Source organism: Lagopus muta, chromosome 4 (assembly GCF_023343835.1).
Source record: "Lagopus muta isolate bLagMut1 chromosome 4, bLagMut1 primary, whole genome shotgun sequence".
Classification (NCBI taxonomy): Eukaryota; Metazoa; Chordata; class Aves; order Galliformes; family Phasianidae; genus Lagopus; species Lagopus muta.
In genome coordinates, this window is record NC_064436.1 from 21,388,498 (window position 1) to 21,411,828 (window position 23,331).

At 37.4% G+C, this 23,331-nt stretch overlaps 1 protein-coding gene across 2 annotated transcripts in view; it reads right to left on the reverse strand.

Annotated features, from left to right (window-relative positions):
- The window catches only part of TENM3 (teneurin transmembrane protein 3), a 1,260,835-nt gene that overhangs the window by 573,940 nt on the left and 663,564 nt on the right, over window positions 1–23,331 (reverse strand). Inside the window, exons 1-2 of one of the 2 annotated variants that reach the window (XM_048943305.1) lie at window positions 17,221–17,239; window positions 1,457–1,614 (exon numbers count right to left, since the gene is read on the reverse strand). The gene's annotated coding sequence lies outside the window, so the exon portion shown is untranslated. Of the gene's footprint in view, window positions 1–1,456; window positions 1,615–17,220; window positions 17,240–23,331 lie in introns of those variants that run through there. The other variant, XM_048943303.1, reaches the window with a different exon arrangement.

Consider the following 23,331-nt stretch of genomic DNA (forward strand, 5'->3'; position numbering starts at 1 on the left):
AAAGTAATACTTCCTCATGTCCAGCCTGAATCTCCCCTGCCGTAGCTTGAAACCATTCCCCCTGGTCCTATCACTAATGACACGAGAGAAGAGGCCGACCCCCAGCTCACTACAACCTCCCTTCAGGAAGTTATAGAGAGCAATAAGGTCTCCCCTGAGCCTCCTCTTCTCCAGGCTGAACATTCCCAGCTCCTTCAGCCTCTCCTCATATGGCCTGTGTTCCAGACCCCTCACCAGCTTCGTTGCCCTTCTTTGAACACGTTCCAGGGCCTCAATATCTTTCTTGCAGTGAGGGGCCCAAAACTCCTAATTCCTAAAATTCCTAATTCCTCTAACACACCAACAAACAGTAGGCTTGTTGACAGAACCTTAAAATAATCTCTCTGAAATGTTTAAATGTTCTTACTCCCATTTAATGCTTTCATTCATTTCTAGAAAACAGTATAGATACAAAGTAAATGTAAAATATAAATACTGAATCTGGACTTCAAAATCTGATGCCTGTTTCAAGAGCTCAGTTTTCACTATTTCTTGTAATCAGAAATGTGTATTATAAATAAGGAATAATTTTATTTTAGACTGTTTGAAAGTTATCTAGACACTCAGACAACAAATCAGCCAAAAGCTGATTCCCAAGACAGAATAAATTGTCATTATACCCTGGATTACTGTTTAAACCCTAGAGAAATCCTTCTACAGACATATGCTTAGCCTCATTTCCAGTTTTTTCCCCGTGACTGCTTCTAATACTTATATGTGACATTTGCAATTGAATTCCTCTGCCAAATATGCTCAGATATATTCTAGCACGTTTTCTTGGTTCCTCTCAATCCACTGTGTTCTTATCAGTATCTTCTGGTTTCAGTGGAGTTCAGCTCAGAAGTCAGTATTCAGTGACTTCATCTTAACTAATTCCATAATAATACGGTTAAAGGAAATTTCTATTAATAAAGTACTATATTGAAACCTAGGAAAAAATGATTGCTTAATACTATACAAACTGTGCTTCAAACTGCAGGTACAAATCAAGAAAACATTTATGGATAAAATACTACTCAGAAACAGCTAAATATCTTGTTTTAATATCAAATTACTCTGATTTACAAAACATATGTTCCCATGCAACACCATTTGGGATCCCTAGTACTGCCCAATGATTTGAAATGCATACTTTCTTTTCAATAGTGCATACTATGTGATTATTCAGGTGTATGTCACCAAATTAAAAAAAAACAACCAAAAAAAAAAAAAAAACAACCAAAAAAAAAAAAAAAACCAAAAAAAAAAAAAACAAAAAAAACACACAACTAATTTTCATAGTAAAGGAAACCTAAATGCTGAAGAAAGGAGTTAACATCCATGGTAATAAAATATACACTAGCACTGAAGATTTTCCCCCTCAGAAAAATATAGATGACAGCAAAATAACTTCTCTTATGCTGGTCTGTTCACCTACCTTTTCTGATGAGTTGGCTGCAGAAAACTGTAGAAGTAGAAAGCTCAATTAGTGTAAATTATGTATCCTTGGATGTCAATCATTACTGGTGAGAGGTGGGACTTCCACGATCTCTGTGCATTAATTAAGAGCTCATCTCAGCAGAGTAGTCATTCCACCTAAGGACCAAAAATAAGTTTTAATTAGAGTCTAGAAGACAGTATGTCATACATACAAAACTAATTCTTTAGCAATAGAAGGATAGGCAAAAGCACATAAAGCAGCTTTAAACCAGTTTCAGATCACCCAAGAAAGACAGTAGTCACAGTCCAGTAATTAAGAAGGAATCAATTATCTCTATCCAAGAATGAGGGCTCACGCTACACTCCAAAGGAGGCAAACTCTAAAGTAGAGATCATTCCCCTGTGGCTGCCAGCCCTTAAATGAGGTTAGGGAGAGATGGAGCAAGGGTCCACCTCTTCCAGTCACACAGGTGAATTGCTTCCACCTGTGCTCCCAGAGCTGGCTACACCCCTTCACCAGCTGCACAGTCACTGGTTCAGGCCATGACCTAACATTTCCCATACACTCCACCTCTTCACAACATGAACCAATGACTGATCATATCAGGGTCATGCTATCCTTTACAGTCTCGTTATAATTACAGTTGTGATGGAGACACAATTTGTCACAACACTGGTATTATTCTTTGTTGTGACATAAAGAGTCCACATTTTTTGTTTATATGTACTTCTGGCTTCTTTTGCACAAGATGTTCAAGAAGTCCATCATTACATGCCACTAAAGAACAAAATGATGTTCTAATTCATTGACACCAGAACCCCTGCTGCTTCTGCCTCTGTCAGTCAGGAGGGCTGCAGCCCTCAGAGGGAACAGAATAGACGTTTAATTGGTACTGAGAGAGGCAGATCTGCCCTCTATGGTTAAATACATGCCACATTCCTGTCCTGCATCAAAACTTCACTTGAACAGGGGCGCATACAGGCCTTTTATACCTCCCTTTGGCATAATATTGACAGTTGAATGATTTTATCAAGTACCGAAGGGGGAGGGGAGCTTCTGATCTGCCAGACAAATATAATTAATGGAGTATGTATTATAATTTCTGATGGCCACGTGCCAATTACTTATGGCACTACCATACTTCCTCCCTTCTAATATTCTGTCTCGATACAAGTAGTCTGCACCATCCTGGCCCTACTCACACTTCTCAAGGCCATCTTACCCTGTGGGTTCCAGATTCTAAGTTCTCAAGGGCAGGGAGCAGAAGATGATTTTTCATCCCAACTTTCAATCATATATCACTTCCCTTAATTTGGATCCTAAGAGGGGAGGCTCAAGCTGTTTGCAACACACATTGGGTCTGCCATCTCTGGGCCTTCCATTCAGAATTTTGTGTAGTCTCTTAGGTCCACCCCTGCAAGGTCTGGGAGTCCAGCTTCAGAGCAGCCTTTAGAATGCCACCATACAACTCTATTAATCCCATTCCCATTGAATTAAAAAGCAGATGGAACTACCATTCAAAGTCAATTTCCTCAGTCCACTTTTGTACCATTCTTCCTGTGAAGTGCATATCCTGGTCACTTTCAATAACTTGAGGTGTCCCATACGCTGCCATTAATGTAGTTAACGCCTTGATGATATAGGTTTAATTAGTTTTCGGCTTGCACTAATCGACTTGCTGTGTTGACACAGGTCAAGACATGCCCAGCCCCTTCAGATTCAGCAAGGGGACCTAAGTAGTCAACCTGTCACCTCTGCAGAGGATGGCACCCTGTGGCAAGATGCCCTGTTGTTTCTGGCAAAAGTCTCAGTCCTGAAGCATGCTTCACGTTCTTGGCATGCCTGGACTATATCTGTCATTTAAATGGGCAGTTCCCATGTTTTTACTGCTGCCCACAGTCTTCTGTCCAGCATATCACAACTTCTCATGTAGCCATGGGGTGCTGTTATCTGCTGGTGAATTTTCTAGCCACCTTATGCAAGCTAGTGTGTTGGCTTCATCATTACTTGGTGATTGCATGAGCTAATATCTGGATACATGGTAGGTGTATGCTGTTCTATACCTAAACATGTTCCAGGTAGCCAACCACATGTATCTATCCCAGATTGATTGGGCAAAAATAGTCCAATCCTGAGTTGATCACTGCATAATCCAAAGCATAAGCCCTCAGTAGACTACCAGCTATTCATGCAGAAGTATAATACACCATCACCTGGTTCCTGGGTTATAATCATCCACACTGCCCTTGGTTCAGTCCACTAGCTACCCTGTCCATCCCCACCTCTGAAACAGATGGTCTGAGTTGAGAGAGAGTATGCAATTGCTCGCCCTTTATTAACTTTCCATTTGCTGGACCTATCAGTGCACGTTCTGGGATAGGGTATTTTCCCTCTCATACAGGACTCCTCTCGGGTGGAGTGACAGAGGTCCCCTCTTTTAACAGCAAAGATACGTGACTCCACTGTTCCAGATGGGTGACCCAGAATGCCACTGCTTGGGCTTTGGCCAAACCTGTTTTAGGAACGTGTGATAGATTTTTCACCCACCCTTGAATAGGTATCATTCCTTTTCACTTCCATCTCCACTGTTTCTGTTGGATCTACTACCTACGAAGCGGAGTAGGTTGCCAATAACTGCTTCACAATCAAGCTATACGTTTCTTCTGCTCCATGCCAAACCTGACACCAGAACCCAGACACTGCCACAAACCACACCCAACCCTTTCCAGGTTACACACACACCTAATTTGGCAGGTAGGGTGGGATTCAATATATTGAGTGCCAGCTAATTTGGCATGCTGGAAAGTGTGTTGTTTCATCCATGACTGGCCCTTCTTAATTCATACAGAGACCTCAGGACATGTGCAAATTGGAGTAAAAGGTCCTCCAGTACCCCAGGGTGTTCAAAAATTCTTGTAGCCATTCTGCTGTAGTTGGTATTGGAAACACCTGAATTTTATCAATAATGGCACTGGATAAGACTTCAGTCTTCTCTGATCAGATGACTCCCAAAAACCTCACTGACAATTGAAGTCCTTGAACCTTTTGCGAGTTGGGAGCTCACCCTTCTTCTTGTAGGTATTTTGACAGTGAACCTACTGTTTTTTCAACCATTTCCAAAGAGGCAGAAATCAGCATTAAGTCATCAATATAATGATACAATTTGACATTATCTGGCTTATCCCACTCCACCAAGTCACAGGCTACCAAATTACAGCAGTACATTGGGGAATGTACATACCATTGTTGTAAGACCTGAAAGGTCCACTGCCTATCTTCCCATGTGAATGCAGACAAATCTTGTGATATTTTAGCCATGGAAACATTGAATATGTTAGCCAAGTCTAGGACACAATGTTAGGTTTCTACTTCCCTACTGAACGTGACCAGGAGAATGGCGACACTGGGTACTGCCACGTGAATTTGTGGGTTGACCATGCTGAATTCTGTACAGTCAACTGTCATCTGCTTGGTTCCATCTGGTTTCCAGACCAGCCATATAGGAGAATTACAGGGGCTATATGCTGGTCTTCTGATTCCCACCTATTCCAATTCTTGTATTGATCAAGTGATTTTTTCCTGACCTCCTGAGAATCTACACTGTCTCATATTAGTGATCTGGCATGCCAGTATATTATCAGCCATGAGTTGAAAAATCCTTTGTTCCTGTTCAGCCACCTGGCTGTAGCTGTGCAGGTACCCTACGGCAGCTGCCATTTCTTACATGGTATTAGACATCATCTAACCTCCATGCCTGTGGCAGAATCCTGTCCAAAGTCCTAATACCCTTCCCCTATAGAGGGAAGGTGGAAAGCATTGCTTTTCGTTTCATTGCCTTCACATGCATAAGAGCACATGGTTGGGTTGTTTATTAATCTTATTGAATTACACCCCCACCTATACAAGGTCATTCTACATTTGCCTGTGAGAAACTCTCAGAGTCGCTGACTTTGGAATCCTCAGGGGAGGTCTTTGGGCTTGGAGTACTGACCTCAGGAATTCCTTTTTCTGTATTGTTCAAATATTACGCTTTGATCTAAGGCACTCTGTTTCTTCAAGGTTGGCCACTAATTGAGCAGACTGTTGAATTACTGCCTCATACTTAGCTCCTAGACATAATTCTGGTGTTCTTTCATAGAATTCCATAAATACTATGGATGGGTGCATCTATTTTATTAAGCGATGTCAGTCAACAGGGTGCCATAATCCACTGAATTAAGGAATGATTTTCCTCATTGTCTACAACAGTGGGGTAAAACCTTCGCCTCAGTGCTGGCTGTATTATGATGGAGGGCACTTTGGAAATTTCTGGCCCATTTATCATGACACTTTCTGTTCCCATAGTCTCAACAACCAGGCCAGGATACATTCCCTTGGCCTCTGCCAGAGCTGAACTAACTCCGTCACTTCAGAGGCCTCCTATGCCCGTGCAGTAACATGCATTGTACTTTGGACAGGAAGCCACTCTTAGGGTGGTACCCCCATAGGTCTTTTTTGGATTTAATTTTTTGAGAGACTAATTGCTGGATTTCTAAAGGATCTGGTTCCAGAGTCTCTAGTTCAGATTTTTTAGAATTCTCTTCTCCGATAATATCATGGCCATAAGGGTCCTCTCCACATTCACGACAGACAAAGCTATGACTAGTTGTATTGCATTAGCTTGGGTAGGTTTACTCATCAATCCAGAAATCTTATTTTCTTAATTTGTTTAATTCGCATAATAGTTGATATTGATCCTCAAGATGTTGCAAGATACTTGCATGATTTAAGGCCATTAACAGAGGCCAGGCTACGGAGAATGCTCCACATAGCCTTTGTTCATCAAAATATCCCCCCCCAGGCGCTCAAGATACGCTATCATTTGAGTTGGGGAGCTGGTGATGCCCTCCCTATGCCTTAACAGGTGCTATTTTTCTACTATAGAACCCAGCTTCTGCCATGGAGAGCCTAGGAGACCCAAGATGTGTCTAGGTAATTCCTTTTTCAGGGAAATGGATTTCCCCCATCCAAACCAACCTGCTAGACCCTTTAACAAAGCTATATCAGAATTTATATTGCCTCTGGTAGGTGCTCCTGCCTGGCTCACCAAACATAAGGATACACAATAACAGAAAGCATCTTTAAACCAGTTTTGGTGCACCAAAGAGGTCAGAATCCAGTAATTAAGAAGGAATCAATTATTCTTATTCAAGGATCAGAGCTTATTCAACACTCCAAAGAGGTGATCTCTGAGAAGAGAGATCCTTCCTTTGTGACTGCCAGCCCTTAAATGAGGTTAGGGAGAAATGGAGCCAGGGTCCACCCCTTCCAATCACACAAGTGAACTGCTTCCACCTGTGCTCCCAGGGCTGGCTACACCCCTTCACCAGCTGCACAGTCACTGGTTCAGGCCATGACTTCATAATTCTCATACAAGGAAAAAAAAAAAAAAAGTAATAGGACATTATTAGTAAGAATGAGAAGGGCACAAATTTCTGGCTTTCACTTAACTTTGCAACATGAAAGACTTTCAACAAGCCTGCCTGAAATACTGGGCAAATTCTGAAGCACTACGTGGACAGTACACAAATTTTAGCCACGTTGAATGAATGCCGACAATATTATTTGACTCCTGTCAAATTATTAATGCACTATCTGACTGCAGATGCAATGGGCAAAATAATGCAAAGTCAGCAAAAGGAGATGAATGGACTTGCACAATGCATCAGATTCATTCACCGAGTCATACAATACACAGGCAGTTGTTGGCTGGCCTCCGATGTGTCAAGGCTCAGGAGAGGTTAAAAACTAGCTGGGCTAACTAGTGTCAGCTTCCTAAGAGAGAATTGCTTGTGGAATGATTTAGCTGAGAACTATCAAATAGTCTGCTGAGGACTCACTAGAGAAATAATGTATTAATAATTAATTACATACCATTTATAAATTAGAGGAAAGAAAACAAGCTCATGAAGCTGGTCTGAAAAATAACCATCAGCTAAAAAATCTGGTATGAAAAGGGTAAAAGTCTACCAAATAAGTTTATATTCTAGAGAACAAGATGAACTTTTTTGTCAATGGTTGGCATAAGAAACACAAAAGACAAAATGTCAAAACAACAAACAGACTTTTCTGTAAAGGATTACAGAGGAAAAAAATAAAAGGCTTAATTCCCCTATGGAAATAGAAAAGACAAAATACAAAAATGCTGTTTCAGCACTGCAAATACAGTTACGAGAGGATGGAAGCTAACATAAACATTACATGACATAATTAATAATTGTAAAGAAGTCTACTGCAGAGAAAATAGAACAGAAAATGATGGCATGTCAAAAAGACAAAGAGATTTACTAAGCATTCTAGAACAATAGAACAAGTGTTAAGACCTTTTTCATTGCTACTGTATTTCATGGTCTCTTATGGAGGTATTGGTAAATACCTGTAAGAAATGGATATTTTTCTCAAATACCTGTTTCAGAGGCATAAGTGATAAGTTCCCTTCCTAATCAATATACCTGACATGTAATAAAAAAACAACAGCAAATACAGCAACAACAACCAAAAAAAAAAAAAAAACAAAACAACCACAAAACCACAAAAACAACCCATAGCTGTGGCAGGTATATTGTTTAAGTTGTTATTTGGAAGAAGTGATAAAGTAACGCATACGTGATGGAAATAACATAGAGAGGAAACAGCTGGTCTTCTAAAGACATTCAGCAAAATATGAACAATAATGTATTACTGCCTTCAATAATATATGAATTTTAATGTAATTAATGTTTTTAATAGTTCTTCTTAATGCTTTCTTATGGATTTTTCCAGTCATGACCTGTTTTGCATACAGCCATTAAAGTGCTCGCCACAGTTTTCCGAGTGGGAATATTACTATCTTCAGTAGATGATTTCAGCAAGCAGAAGGAATATAAGACAATTAAATATGATGGCAGGACACAGTAATACATCCTTTGAATGCTGCAACTGAAACCCATATTTCTAAAGTTCCGGTATTTATCTTGTGAATTGTTTCTGAGGTATTGCAGTAACACACAAAATATATCCTACTGCTATGGATATATGCATATTATTAGATCTGATATATCTACTTCTGTGAAGAATAACTTGGGTCTATAAAATGACAGATTTCTAGAAGGCCATGTTTAATACAGGCTGATTTCATGGCAAATATTTCTAAATAGAAAGGAAAACAAATTTATCAGAGTCGGTCACTTGTATTCTCTCAGCTGAAGTAAAGCAGTAAGTCTTGTGACCTGCCATCACCTGCTATTCATGCTCAGTGCATTTCTCATCAACCACTTCTCTTGAAGAAAACAGCAGAAATAACAGACACACTACATTCCAGAGCAGATAGAAAACCTTTGTTCCTCCAGACAATTACATGAGTTTTATAATGGTTTGTTTGCTGTTAGTCACAAGGGAAAATACCAAGAAGTGAGCCAGAGGACTGCCTGTCAGCACTTCTTAACCTCCCTGTTTCATAGCTGCTCTACTGCTCTTTCCAAACCTCACACTCCAGCCTAATGCTTTGGAAACCAGCCATAAAAAGGCTAACACAGACAACAAAAAGCTAGATGATCCACTGAACTGTGACTGAGATTTTGTGACCTGCCTGAAAGCAACCCAGATTCAGCAACAAGACTGCTAATAATCAGCTCTCACCAAGAGCCTGGCAGAATATCAACACACTTTTACTAAACACTTGACACAAAACTTGCTGAAAGCCACAAGACACTATGTATTATCATTAATGTAACTTCTAAGGGTAGACCGATTCACAAAAAAAACAAGTCAGAAATAGCAATCCCAAAAACGTTTCCTCACAGGGAAGACTATAGCAATCAAATAACATTGCACAGAAAATGAAAAAGAGGAGCAAGACACTCTTGATGCTCTGCTTATGAAGAGATAAAATTACTTCTGACAAGTTCTCAACAATACCAGGTAAACCATTCGCAAGTATACCAATAGACATTTACAAAAAGAAAATTCCAACTCACCCAGCTGGTAAAGGAAACCTCTGGCTCTACAGCACTTCTCAGAAAGCAAATCAAGTTCCAAAAATACTCTCCCTCCAGTGGCTGACCTTTATATAAGCCTGAGGGGCCTCCACTCTGGTTCCACCCCTTCTGGTCACCTGTGGAGCACAGATGCAAACAATCTGCCTGTGCTCCCTGGGCCAGCCACAGCCCTTCACCAGGTGATCAATCAGCAGCTCGAGCCAGGATCCAACAGTTCCCCTACACCTGGTCATTTTTAAACTCTTTAACGAAGCCTGAAAGTTTAAAGTCTTGTCCAAGGTTTCCTCTGTGGTCAACAAAGAACAAAGTTTTCATCTTTCTGCTTAGAAAGGAATGTGGACCACCAAGGCTAATGGCTTGGACATATTGGCAAGTGCTGAATTTCAATTTAATAGAATCATAGAATGGCTTGAGTTGGAAGGAACCTCAAAGATCATCAAGCTCCCACCTACTGCGGGCAGGGCCACAAACCTTCACATCTAATACTAGACCAGGATGCCCAGGGCCCCATCCAAAACCTAGGCTTGAACACCTCCAGGGATGGGAAATCCACAACCTCTCTGGGCAGCATTTCCCCGCAATCTCTTGGTAAAGAGCTTCTCCCTGATATCCAACATAAATCTTCCCTCCTACAACTTAAAACCATATCCCCTTGTTTTGCTGTTATCTACCCTTTCAAAGTGTTGGCTCTCCTCCTGTTTGTAGGCTTCCTTTAAGTACTGAAAGGTTGCAGTGAGGCAACCCTGCAGCCTTCTTTTCTCCGGGCTGAACAAGCCCAGCTCCCTCAGCCTGTCTTCATAGGCGAGGTGCTCCAGTCCCTTGATCACCTTTGTGGCTCTCCTCTGGACCCTCTCCAGAGCTCCCTGTCTTTTTTGTATTCTTGCCCCAGGCCTGGATGCAGTACTCCAGATGGGGCCTCACAAGAGCTGAGTAGAGGGGAGCAATCACCTCCTTCTGCCTGAAGTAACATTCATAATCTCCATCAGCTGCTTCTGAAATGGCAGTGATGTCATAAATATTTATGCAAAAAATAAATAAAAGTACACAAAGCACTGAAGAAAAAAAAAAATATATTTTTACAAAATATAAAAGTACTACTAAAAAAAGAAAATTTAAAGGAAGTTTAGTAACAGCAAAAGAATTCACTCAACAATTTCTCCATGGGTACCATTAGATCAAAATCTCTTACTGAAATCCATCCATTTACCATACAACATTGGAGTCACTTTGAAAATGATTCCATTGTAGTCAGCAGCACCCAAGTTGAGGATGGAAGTTATTAATCAGACTGCCAGACCACACTGCTTTCTACTGTGAAGACAACCACCACTGTTGACTAATGAGTAAGAGAAAAATGTCTTGAACTAGGGCACACCTGTATGTGATAACTGATTTCAGCATTTTGCTGCCTCGTTTTGCTACCCAATGAGCCTTTCAAGTTGTCAAATTTCTTTCAACTTTTTAAAATCCCTATTTTTTATTTAGTTCATATGAACAAAAGAGACATATCATAAGCATAATGAGAAAATACAAATTTTAATACAGGACTAGGAAGTTCTAGTTGCTTTTTGATAACTTCCTCAATTCTTAACTACTTAATATTGTAAAGAATATTATGGCAAAATTCTTGTATTATCATATAATCAGTTATAAGTTGTGTGGATAAAGGAGATATCCTTCGTCCTTTATAGTTATTTTGTGTTCTATATGTATTCCATCTATAACATAAGAATACCAAGACTTATTAAGAGAGAATTAGAACTAATAATTGAGAAATGTCTATCTGCCTGACTTCAGCTTGACTAAGAGGCTTGTTATTTTTTTTGAAATTTTAAGATTAAGAAGGCATAAACCTATCAATAAATATAATGTAGAAGGTAAGAGAGCAAGCAAGCACTGGAAAAGACAGTGTAGGAGAGAGACCAATAGGACAACAATGTTTAACAGAAAAGTCTTGAGGTTATAGCTGAAGTAACTAGATTGCCTAAAAGTGAGCAAATAATGTTTTAGGCTTTCTTGTGCACAGCTATGCCACTATGTTCCACTGAACTGGGAAGAGAATCTATTATATTCTTCAAAATTTTCAACCTTTTCTATACTTGTAATGTGACAGGTAATAGATAAGACACTTCTTTATATGGAGAGGATCTTTGTAACTTTAGGCGACGTGTGTAGATTTAATCTTTCCTTTAATCTTCCCTTTTCCACAGAGCCTTAAAAATAATAAAAATAAGGTGTCGTTGAGGCATCAACATTTAAAGTTGGGCCTTCAAACTAAGAGGTTCACCCTAACTAAAAAAAGGGTGTAGTATCCTAGGATCAAGACTAAGACAGTAAATAAAATAGTCTGAAACAACACTCGTGGAGAATGCGTAAGAGATGCACAACTGACTGAAACTGGAACCAGAATATGAGCAGGGAGGTGATGTGATATACTGATGCAGTCTAAAGTTAGGTGAATGCCTGGATTCGATCCTGAAACAGCATTGGCAGGGTCTCTTGCTTGAAAGACAAACCCTGCAAGGCAGACTGGGGGAAGGATCACAGATGCAGTGTGCCCCTGTACTGTCACAACAATAAATAAGGTTATCTGTCATGATCAAACCATCTGGAGAAATACTGTCCTCGATAGCTGCTACACATTTATCTAAGGTTACAGAAAGTGCTTATATAACATTGACTTGGTAGGAAATAGTTTGTGTGCTATAATTAGAGGCAGTATCACAGTGAACATGCATGCAAAAAAATTGCTGGATTAATATTAAGGGTATTTTGGTACTATTGATTTATAAGTGATGATGCAGAACATTAAAAATAATAACAAATGGCAGTTAAAAGGTGATACATAGCAGTTGAGGCTGAGGTTTTCATTCTATCATTCAAATCAGCAGTCCAACCACCAATGTCTGGGTATCATTTAGTTCTTTTTAAAGAAATTATTTAAAGCAGAGACCATATCTGAGCAAGTCATACTGTAAGAAAATAACAATCTACTCTGCAAATGTTTAGTTCACAAAAAATTCTCCATTTGTCCTCTGCTTTTTCTTGCCAGCCAAGTATATACTCAAGTCTTGTGATTAAATGTGCTTATGTGGACTCAGGTAATCATGGAACATCTGTGGGAGAAAAACTGAATTACAACTGAAAAGACTGAATACAGACTGAAACGTAGTCTTACCCTACTCAGCCTCTTCTGCTGTAGAACACAAATGTACATTAAGGATGCTTTTTCTGAAATCTAAATAATCATCAAATCCACTTTTCTACTGCTATGTCTTTGAGCTGTCTTTAATATAGTGCACCCTTGGCATGCACCCTAAAGTCGTAATGGGAAAATAACCAACGTGTGTAATTACTTTTCTGTAGATAGGCAGATATAGCAGATAGGTAGATGGAGATATATTATATACTTCACTGATAGTCTACAGTGCGGGCAAGTAAAATCAGTACTGGAATTAAATTCAGTTCCTTTGATTTTTCCTTATGACCTCTCTACTGACATCCTTAAAATCCTTTTTTTTTTTCAGATAGGATATCAATGAGCAGGTCGTATTCGGGACTCTGAGAAAGATTTGCCTATTATCTGTTCTTCATACTAACTTCACTTCACTGCAAAAAGCTTCTGTGGCAGCAATTTTATCTACAATCATAAGATCACTGTGGACTCAACTATAAACTGAATAAAATGACCCTTTCTATGGGGTTGTTCATTCCTGATAACTTACTATATTGAGCACATTTGTCTGCAACACCATCTTTTTGTGGGCTGCCACATATAGTGCTAAATAATACGGCATCACAAATGGCAGCTCTTAGCCTGACCCTTCCTGTCCTGCCTTGTATAAGAGACTTTCTGCTGCTAACCTTCAGCAGCTCCTCCCCACAGAGGAAAAGAGCACCTGGTCAGAGACCATGTTCTAAATAGCAGACTCCAGATGAGCTAACCTACAGTAAAACAGGATGTCTTCAAACCACAGCATATTCCCTTCATCAGCAATAATGAAACTCAAAACATTTGAAGAAAGTTGTTGCTACTTTCTGTTGGTCACACATATGAACACCACAAATGTTGCATACAGTATTTCACTGTCAGTGTTTTCTTAATTACTTCAACAACCAGATGTATGCTTTGCTTAATTTCTATAATTTATAAACATGGTCATGGCCCAAAGCCAAACTGGATCCTATGTCTTTGTAGCATCAGTGTTTAGTAGGAAAGATTTACCTAAAGGCTTGAAAAAGCAGACAAAATTGTTGTCAGTCAAACCTTACAGAAGTTTTCAGACTGAAAGCGGCAGTCATTTTTACAGTTCTATCTTGGCCTTTGTAAATCCAGTACCATACTTCTGGTTCCAAGGCTACCTCAACTTCATAACTCATGATTAAGGGTTACATCAGTATCATCTCTGATGCAAAGTATTCACATTGGTAGAAAAAACGTTTTCTTTTCCACACACTGCTTTGGTCAATATATCTACACAGTGTAGTTAAAACACCTGGTTGAGATTAAGAAGTTTCAAAAAGTGAGCTGCATGATGATGGTAAAGCTGCACTTTTAGCCAAGGAATGATCTGCAAGAGTAGCTGTTCATACTGATCATTGGAATCAACTATCCTATGTCTCTTCTGAGAACACAAGTAAAAATAGCCTAACTGGGTGCTTAGGGTGACAAAAACAAAGCAAGGCCAGCATCATGCTACATAGAAAGATTATAAAAACAAATAAACAAAAAACCTGAAAACATGAAATATTGAGCTTTCTATCTGCATCAGTAAAAAGTGTAAAACAATAATGAGATAAAGAATATTTACTTACATTGCCCTTACACTATGGCTCACAGCAACTGTGATAATGTCTTGCAGTGTGCATGACACTGTGCTTCTGCTCATTATACACAACTAATGAGATCACGCTAAACTTTCTGTTGCTAATTCTAATAGCCTGGCTTGATCTGTAAGTACAAATATCTATGCACATATTTGTTACTACAGTTCCTCTCAGACAATCACGAAGTAAACGGAAATCTTCATCAAGACAGCTTGTATTTATCACACTTCTAATACTTAAATCATATGCCACCCAATTAGGTAAAGTCCAAGGAAATTCTTGATTGATTCTGAAGTTAACCATATGGTTAGTTAGCAAGTCAGCAGAAATTAAAATCATTACTAACTCCACATTTATGTAATTACTATTAAATTCTATTGTTTTAATGTTTGTTTTTTGTTGTCTTCAGTTGGCTTAAAATGGCAAGGGTAATTTACCGATAGCTGTTTGCAATATATCAAAGCATAGCAACATGTTGACAAAGGGCACAAATCCCAAAATAGTTCACAGAGATTCTCTTTTGACAGCTAGGGTGAAATAAAGCATGACTACAACACTATGTCATCCTACATCTTTCATTGCAAATCTAAGTGAAACCAAGCAGCTCCTTATTTTCTGCCTCTTTCTGTCAGAACAAGTACAAGCACAGGTAACAAAATAGAGCATACAACAACCTCTCTAGTCACCTCCACTCACTTCGCAACCTCGTAGAAATAGGAAATGCTCACATTAAATTCAAACTATATTCAAGGAGTGTTGTTACAGTTGTAAAAGCAAACTCTCAGAAATAAAATCCTTTTGACAGTCTGCACTTCGATATATTCTGCGTTTGAATGATCATATACTAATTTTGCAGTTCTTTTTCCTGGCTAAGCAAGGAACGCTATGTGGGCATGAATGTGCATTACTCAGAGAAGGATGCTGCCACCTGTTATGACAATGTGCTAAGCAAAGTGGATGTTATCAGGAGAACTTCTTTGTAATTAATTAAACTGCATGCAGAAATGGATTCTAGATCCTATTATAGGGTTTCTAGAGGTTATTGTACATCCCTTAAATCATATTTCTCACTGCTGGCTTAGTCTTGTAAAAATATGTCACACTGGATTTCTGACTCTTGCTCCATTTGACCTTTTTAAGGTGCTTAAAATTCTGTAATTAATATTTTTATCTGTGAGGTAGGTAAAAGGGAAGATTGACCTCCCCATAAGATTGCATATGGATAGGCAGGTGCCATTGATACTCAGAGAACAGAAGAAGGGAAGGTGGAATGAAACAGAGATAGTTCATGTTTTACTGTCAAGTCAACAAAATCAAAAAGATAGAATTCTGAAATAAGCAGTACATTGAAATGATCTTTTGGTATAGAAGCAACGGAACATAACAGGACAATTAAAAAAATACTCTAAAAATCATTTTATAACCACATAGATAGCTTCAGCAAAGTAAGTAATTCTTACTACATCTGTATTTCAGGGGCTGGACGTAAACACAAGTTCAAATACGAATAAAAAATTGCAAATAGTTTCTGCAATACAACTCACACAACAATATAGCAACTTCCAATTTCTTTTCTGGTTCAGAATTCCCTTAATTCTAGTGACTCCAAATTGGACAGGCACTCTTAATTACTATATAAAATGAGGCAATGCAAAAAAATGTTCTATTTCTGGTTGCTCCCTTTCTTAACAAAATAATGACTTCTATTATTTTCATTGTAATGAAAAAGAGGGGAAGTACAAGTGACAGGGAAACTTCACAGTTGGGTAAAACCATAATGACATTCCTGTTTGCTCTGAATAACTTTGCTTTGAACTTTGTGCTTTTTTTTTTTTTTTTTTTTTTTAATAATAATTACAGTAGAAGCAACAACAAGAGAAGCATAAGATGTTCTGAGAAAAAAATGTCTGTTGATTTACCAGACATTTAAATGACTTTCTTGTATCTGTTTGTACAAAACACAATTTCACGAAACCCTCTGCAATAACATCCAGGGTCCTGATGACTACAAAAACAGCTGAAGGCTGCCTGGATCTTGCAGAGCTTCCTTTGGAATTTGATCTATGACATACAAAAACAAAGGATTTGTAGCTTTTAAAAATACAACATGCATTTGTGATCTTATATGTTAAACATTAACGGATCAATATTAATCACATCATTTGACAGAGAAGAAAAGGATGACATATTGGATGTGCATAAAACAAAATAAAATGTATTAAAGAAATCATAGGATAACATGCATAGAAGAGCAATGAATACAACAAAGTACCAGTAATGTTACTTGGTCTCTGCTGTCCTAAGCAGGCTGTTCTTGCGCTTTCAGGATGTCACTCAGAATTAAACACAGGATATATGCTGTTTCATATGCAACAGTGGACAGAGCTGAGGTGTATCTCACAAACATGGCAAACAGAGAGCATGAGTAACTGCTATTTACATTGCAAAGCATACTTCTGAATAGTCAGCTTGTGGAAGTCACAGGTGCAATCATAACTCATTTTTAGTTGTTTTCGTTCACTCTGAATAAAACTCTGTACATTTTCTGTAAGTTCTGACTCTCCAACTAAAGCTACACAAGAAGAAAGAAAAATCCCTGGCCCTTACCAACTTCTATGAAGCTGCATAAGAGCAGATAATAATAATTAAAAAAGGATATTTTAAAATCACATCTACATTTGAGAACTGGTGCTAGTGTGATACCAGGCAAACACAAAGAGACTTTTACTTACTAGTCAGTGTAGCTCTAACATGTCAGATTCCATTTGGAGCAGAAACACACTGTGCTGTACAACATCTGTTTGGCATCACTGAAGTTAACAGGACTGTAATCACACTGATTTGAGAGTTATCTGATGGATAAAATTCTGATATCTTGTTTTTAAAAGCAGCATAATACTTAAGTACTATGAAACTAACCTGATAGCTACAAATTCATGAACAAATCAAAATTCTGCCAGAGTTCTGTTCTTGCTGTGCATACCACCAGGATACTAGGGCCAAGATGAATGCATGTAATCTCACCCTTGCAAAGGAGAACAGTTCAAAGTGCATTGCACAGTGCAGTTAATATTCAAAACTTGCCCTGCAGACTAGTTTTTGTATTGGTTGATGAGATTAAATCAAGAGGCTACTTGCTGTAGGTTAGGTTTGGCTTTGATAATATATAATCTGTAAATGAAGCCATCTATTTAATTTATCAAAGAGTAGATTTATATATCAAAACACCACTTTGGTAGCCATTAGAAATTTCATTCTTTAAGTATATTAAGTTAGTTTTGCAAAAGCAACTACTTTTTTATTGCCCACCTAATTCTTAAGCTTATTTTAACTGATATCCACAGTAATAGAATCTGTCCTACAATAGTAACTAAGGAGATACTTGGCTTTTTTTTTTTTTTTTTTAATTATTAGAGGTCTTTTAAGTTGTAGTGAGAAAGACTACAAGGATATTCTGTGCAGAGTGTTACAAGATGGAAAGGTACAGAATCAAAGTCTTGCCTACGGGCACCAAGGCCCCTTGTTACAGCAGTTCTTTTTACCTGCACAATTAGAATACTTGTTTGAGTCCGATAAGATTTCAGTGCATATGGCATTTATTTCTATTTTATATTTATATCCTCTGACAGCACTATTCATATGGAAAGTACAAGGCTAATTTACTCATGTTCTAATACGAATAAGTCGGTTGATGTCTCTTATGATAAACTGTACATTAAATTTTTTTCCCTTGTGTAAGGATATAATTATACCAGTGAGAGAGGATACTGCTAGGATCTTTAAAGATAAAATAAGATGCTTACTATGTCTAAGTGTGCTTTGAAAAAAAAATAATAATTTTAAACTGGAAAGAGATGAAGGACAAAGAAAATGTCGAACAGATGCACAACTGTGGCTCTTTTCATCTTCTACAAAGCACTGTATCTACATATAATAAAACTGGACTTTGTTCATCACAAAGTAGTTTTTAGTTACGTGAAAGTATATGTTCTGATAGCATGTTAATAAAAAAAATATAATAGATAGTAAGCCTCTTACGTTAAAAAATTCTACCACTGTAAAGAAGAAGGGAAACAAAAGATTATGTTGACAGTATATTGTATCATTTGCTGTGGTAGGCCTTTAATTGTCATAGATGAGATGACAGAAACTAGCAATTTTTTGGAATATATATACCAAAGCCATTAGGGATCTCTAACTTCATTAAAAAGAAAAATCTCATTAAGGGATTTCCAATTTTTAGGCAGAAAGCATATCCTAAAGCAATATTTTAAGTCTGTGATGCACAGGTGAATTAAAGGTACCTAGAAGAACGCCTGGGAAATCCCTTCAGGAGTGGAAACACCAAAGTAATATTTAACAAGCTGTGATAGCTCAGATATACAACAAGTATCTTTGTATTAAGAGATGGCCAGAATGCACAGAAGAGAATGGTATGAAAAAGGTGAGTGCTTTGATGCCTCAAAGATAGAGAAGCACAAAAAAAAAAGTGAGAATGGCAGAATGATAGGCAGTGGAGAAAGGAGCATTCAAATTCTGCAGTTGTTACAAAATGCTTTACACAGTTTCAGGAGGAAACTCCTTAAAATGAGATGTTACTCTTGGAAGAAAGCAGAGATAACGAACAGGAGTGAATTGAAAAATGTGCGAAGATCAATAGAGGAACCACAAATTAAAAAGTCTTAATCCTTGCAGTTTTCAGAAATAGGATCTGCTGTCAGCATATAATCTTCATTACTTAAATCTGAGAAACTGAAAGCAATGGAATAGGATGAATATTACAGAGTCTGCCAAGTTACCTTTTGGATACTTTTCTAAGGAAGTCTTGCAAAGGTGCTGGTATCTTACCGAAGGCTGCTACCGACAGCTGCTACTGCAAGAATAAAACTCCTTTTTTAGTCTACAGTTTACTGAGCTAAAAAGTTTTCTACGGAAAAGTATTTGCATAAATGCTTACTTCTTAGATGATTTGCTGTGATCTAGCAAATTTTCAACAAAATAATTACAAGAATGCTGGTGCCCACATAAATTCCTATTTACTTAGAAGTCAGCAGGCAGCCTCCAGATTCAAATTCAGCACATCCCTGAACGCATGATGTATGTTAAGGGATCAGAATCAAATCAAAGTTCTAAGTCGCAGTATCAGAAATGGCTAAACAAGCCATGTCTCTTTATCCTCAAGTTAGCAAGAATGTGTGTTAATAATCCAAGGCTGAAAGCAACATTATAGAAAACAGATTTCGTTTTGTGGGAAAAGAAAGTTTTACATACATTTATATTGTTTGCTGACAGAAAGCTACTTATGTATAGTTTTGATGTTTATAAGGTACAGCTTTAAACTTCTGCAGTTGTCTTTTTAATAAGCTTTAAATTTAATAAAATAAAACACATTTTGCTACTACGGTAAAGTATAAGCTCCCTAAATCATTACAGCCCTTAGAGAAATCTGAAAGAAAAACTAGATCTGCAATTCTGTTTTATTTACAGTATAATTAAAGTAATTATAGTAGTTGGTAAAGCAGTATACCTTCTATAATTCTATAGCTGAAGTGAGATCTTGGATAAATAATAGCTATTCATTTTCCTGACTGGATACATTATTTATTTCTACAAGCTATTGATAATCTCACAATTCACAAGAGAAACAAAACCACAAATGAGTTTGCAAAGGACGGCAATAAATAGTCTAAATAAATCATGTACCAGGTACAGGTTCAGTGGGTATTTCTTTTTTATAATAATGCTACTGCATGTTTCCATGTGCATATACAAAGAATACTTATTTTTTAAAATATTATTACTGTGCAAATCTGTATTGATTTTTATTTTTTTTAAAGTTTACTTAATAACTTCTTCCATGATGAAATTGTTTGTGGTTTTATCACAAGCAGTAATTTTGTACGCACTTGTGTCATATAAATAATTTTCACCTTTCATTTGCCTTTTCTAGAATGACTGAATCTCTGGAAATAACACAAAGCTGAATTTTTTTCCAGTAACTAAACATATTGTTAGTATAAAACACACCCTTGTATGATGGAAGACTCATACGTTTGGAGATGAAACAAAGTATGAAGATTTCCAGTGTCTGGCAATAATTTACAGAGCACTTGACATTAAAAGTTCATGTACCTACTAGTTATCAAACTAGAATAAATGAAAAGTTGCAGTAATTCCCTAGCCCTTGGGAATAGTTGAAATAATACAGCTAAGGGTTGTCAATGTATGCAGCCTATTAATTGAGGGCAATTAGGCTCCGACAACCTTAAAATTCTACCCAACATATAAAAGTGCAGCTGTTTCACAGAGCAACTTGTATAATATTTGTCCAAATTTTCCTAAAAATGAAGATGTTAGTTCTTTTCTGTAAAGCAGGCAAAAAAAAATATGGATCAAATAAACAAACAAACAAATAAGCCATCTTTTTTCACCACCCCTACTGAAATGCTATAGCCTCTTTAGTAGCTATTTAATCCTAATTCAGAAGCAAATCCGAATATTATTTAAAATTTCTGATGGCAGCATCTAGTGAGAATCAAAACAGAATATTTAACAAGGTTTCCATTCTAAAATAAATGTGACTATAAAGATTTGACAGAAACATGTTTCCTAGAAGGTATTGTAGAAAGTCCTGAAGCTGACAATAAGTGTTTTCATTTTGATCAGCTACTACTTAAAAAAACCTTTTCTACCTTTGAATTGCTGAATCAAAAATACAAGCACTAATTAACTGTGAAATACCATTTTTAACCCATTATTTTTATCACCAATGCAGTCAATGCATTGGAGGAAGGCAAACCTTAGTTCTATTCAAAATGTGCTCACAAACATAGGTCGTGAAGAAGCTGATGCAATTTTTATCAATTCCTTTTTTCAAACTTAACATACAAACAACGCAGATTAAGGGTTGATTTTCCAAGCTTTTGAGAGTTCAGCGCAAATTTGCACTTTCTTAAAGGAATAGCAAGGAGCAATTCACACTTTAAAACAAGTTTGGAGTTGATTCAGTATCTTAGAGATCTTAATTCAATTTAGTCTGTCCATGATTCTGCCAGCTGTCAGCATTAAGTACAACGACCAAGGTTGTATCAGTGCATCTGCAGCTCTTTAGGGCCATTGGCCCTAGACAGGGTTACTGCAGTAGAAATGCAATGAAGAAACCTGAAAAACAGAATTTAACAAAGGGAGGAGCCAAGAAACATTTACTGTACAGTACCTAAGAACCCATTCTTAGTTTTTAGGAAGTGCCACCTTTTTTATTAAGTACTAGAAGAAATGTTGGCACAGAATATTCTGCTAGCAGATGGCACTTAAGTTGGAATTAAATACAGCAACAATATCACATTTGGACACCATTCAAGAATGAATGCTGCCGTACAAGAAATGACTAAGTAAGCCAGGACTTCTCAGGCTGGAAAAGAGACGAGCGAGGGGGAAAATGTGATAGAAGCTCACATGCATGGATACAGATTAATCGTCCAACTTCTTTTCTGATAAAAACAACCCCAAGAACCAGAGGGCATAAACCAAAGCTAGCAGGCAACATGTTCAGCATTTAAAATAAGTAGTTAGGTAAAGTTTACTAGATACAGAACAGATAGATCTGGCTTAGGAAGCCTGAAACAGCTTGCGTTTTGCCATAGCCCAGTGTTAGAAAAGTTTAAAGAATATAATGCACCTAGGGAATGCCAGCAAAATCACCTCAAGTGAAAATACTGTTATCACACTCAGGAATCTCATAACGAGTAAGGCACATTCCGCACAGTTCTAGAAGGCTATTTTATGTCTGAATTATTAATGTCAGACTGTATTTTTGTGTTATAGCTCTATGACTTCAAACTTGTTTAATTCTACTGCTGATTCTACCTGCTCAGATTAAATCAGACTTAAGTCAAAAGTGGTATACACCAGCACAGTGTACGATCTGGCACCGTTATTTGCCATTTGCAATGCAAATGACCACACTGTACATACTGACCCTATTTATCATTTAAATAAAGAATTTTCATAATCGTTCATCACATAAGCTCTTCTCAGACCTTAAGTAATTTTTGCCATTCCTTCATTACATGTTCTTCAAATTTAGTTTACGCATTTTTTTCATTGTTGACACTTTTGCTTTATCTGAATTATGGCACACTGTTACCTTTACAAATAAAAAATGACTGAACATTACTGAACATTTACATTTAAACACAAGAATCTGAAGGATGGTGATGCTTTTCTATCACATTTTAAAAGAAATGTAGACATCCTCAATTATCTTTGAAAACTGTTGTATTTATATACTTTTTTAACTGTACTGCTGTAAATTCTGATGTATTGAACACTGGTCTGTCAGAAGGGGTTGGGTCTTAGATTCTGCTTGAAAACTCCATGAATAACTACCAGTTGTTCTGCAATTAAGGCAATGGAATTAAAACTCTCACATTAAAACCAAGTTCCTTTTGCTGTTGTATTAACTTCTCTGTACGGACAGATCATTAAGATGAAGATTTTGCAGAAAAACAAAACAAAACAAAACAATCCCATCTCATTAGTAGCAGTCAAATCCTGCCTTTTGCTAAGGAACACCAGAGCAAGCTGTAAATATTCTAGCAGATGCCTTTGTGTGGAAGAACAGAATTTAGCTGGTTGATGATAAACAGTACATCTTTGGACATAGTGACAAAGTTGTAAACATCCATTTCCATGGAATTACACTCATATGCTTCTAAAACCGTTCATGTTTCACTGAAGTTTACAAGGTGTAGATGGAACTCAAAATAAATTCATTTTGGAAACGTCATAGCATAGAGGAGATGCACTTGAGGAAGTTCTTAGATAAAGGAAAACCAGTAAATTCCTTGTGAACTATACTCTCAATGAAATATTTATTCAATATAATCATAGATGAACTTACATGGGAACACAATTCCGACCATATGTGCATGCAATTCATTTTGTGTACTTTGTTGTGACCTGTGGCAATGTTGAAGCAGCTTAACATTATGAAAACTGATTTATTTCAGGATCAGACAATTTATATAG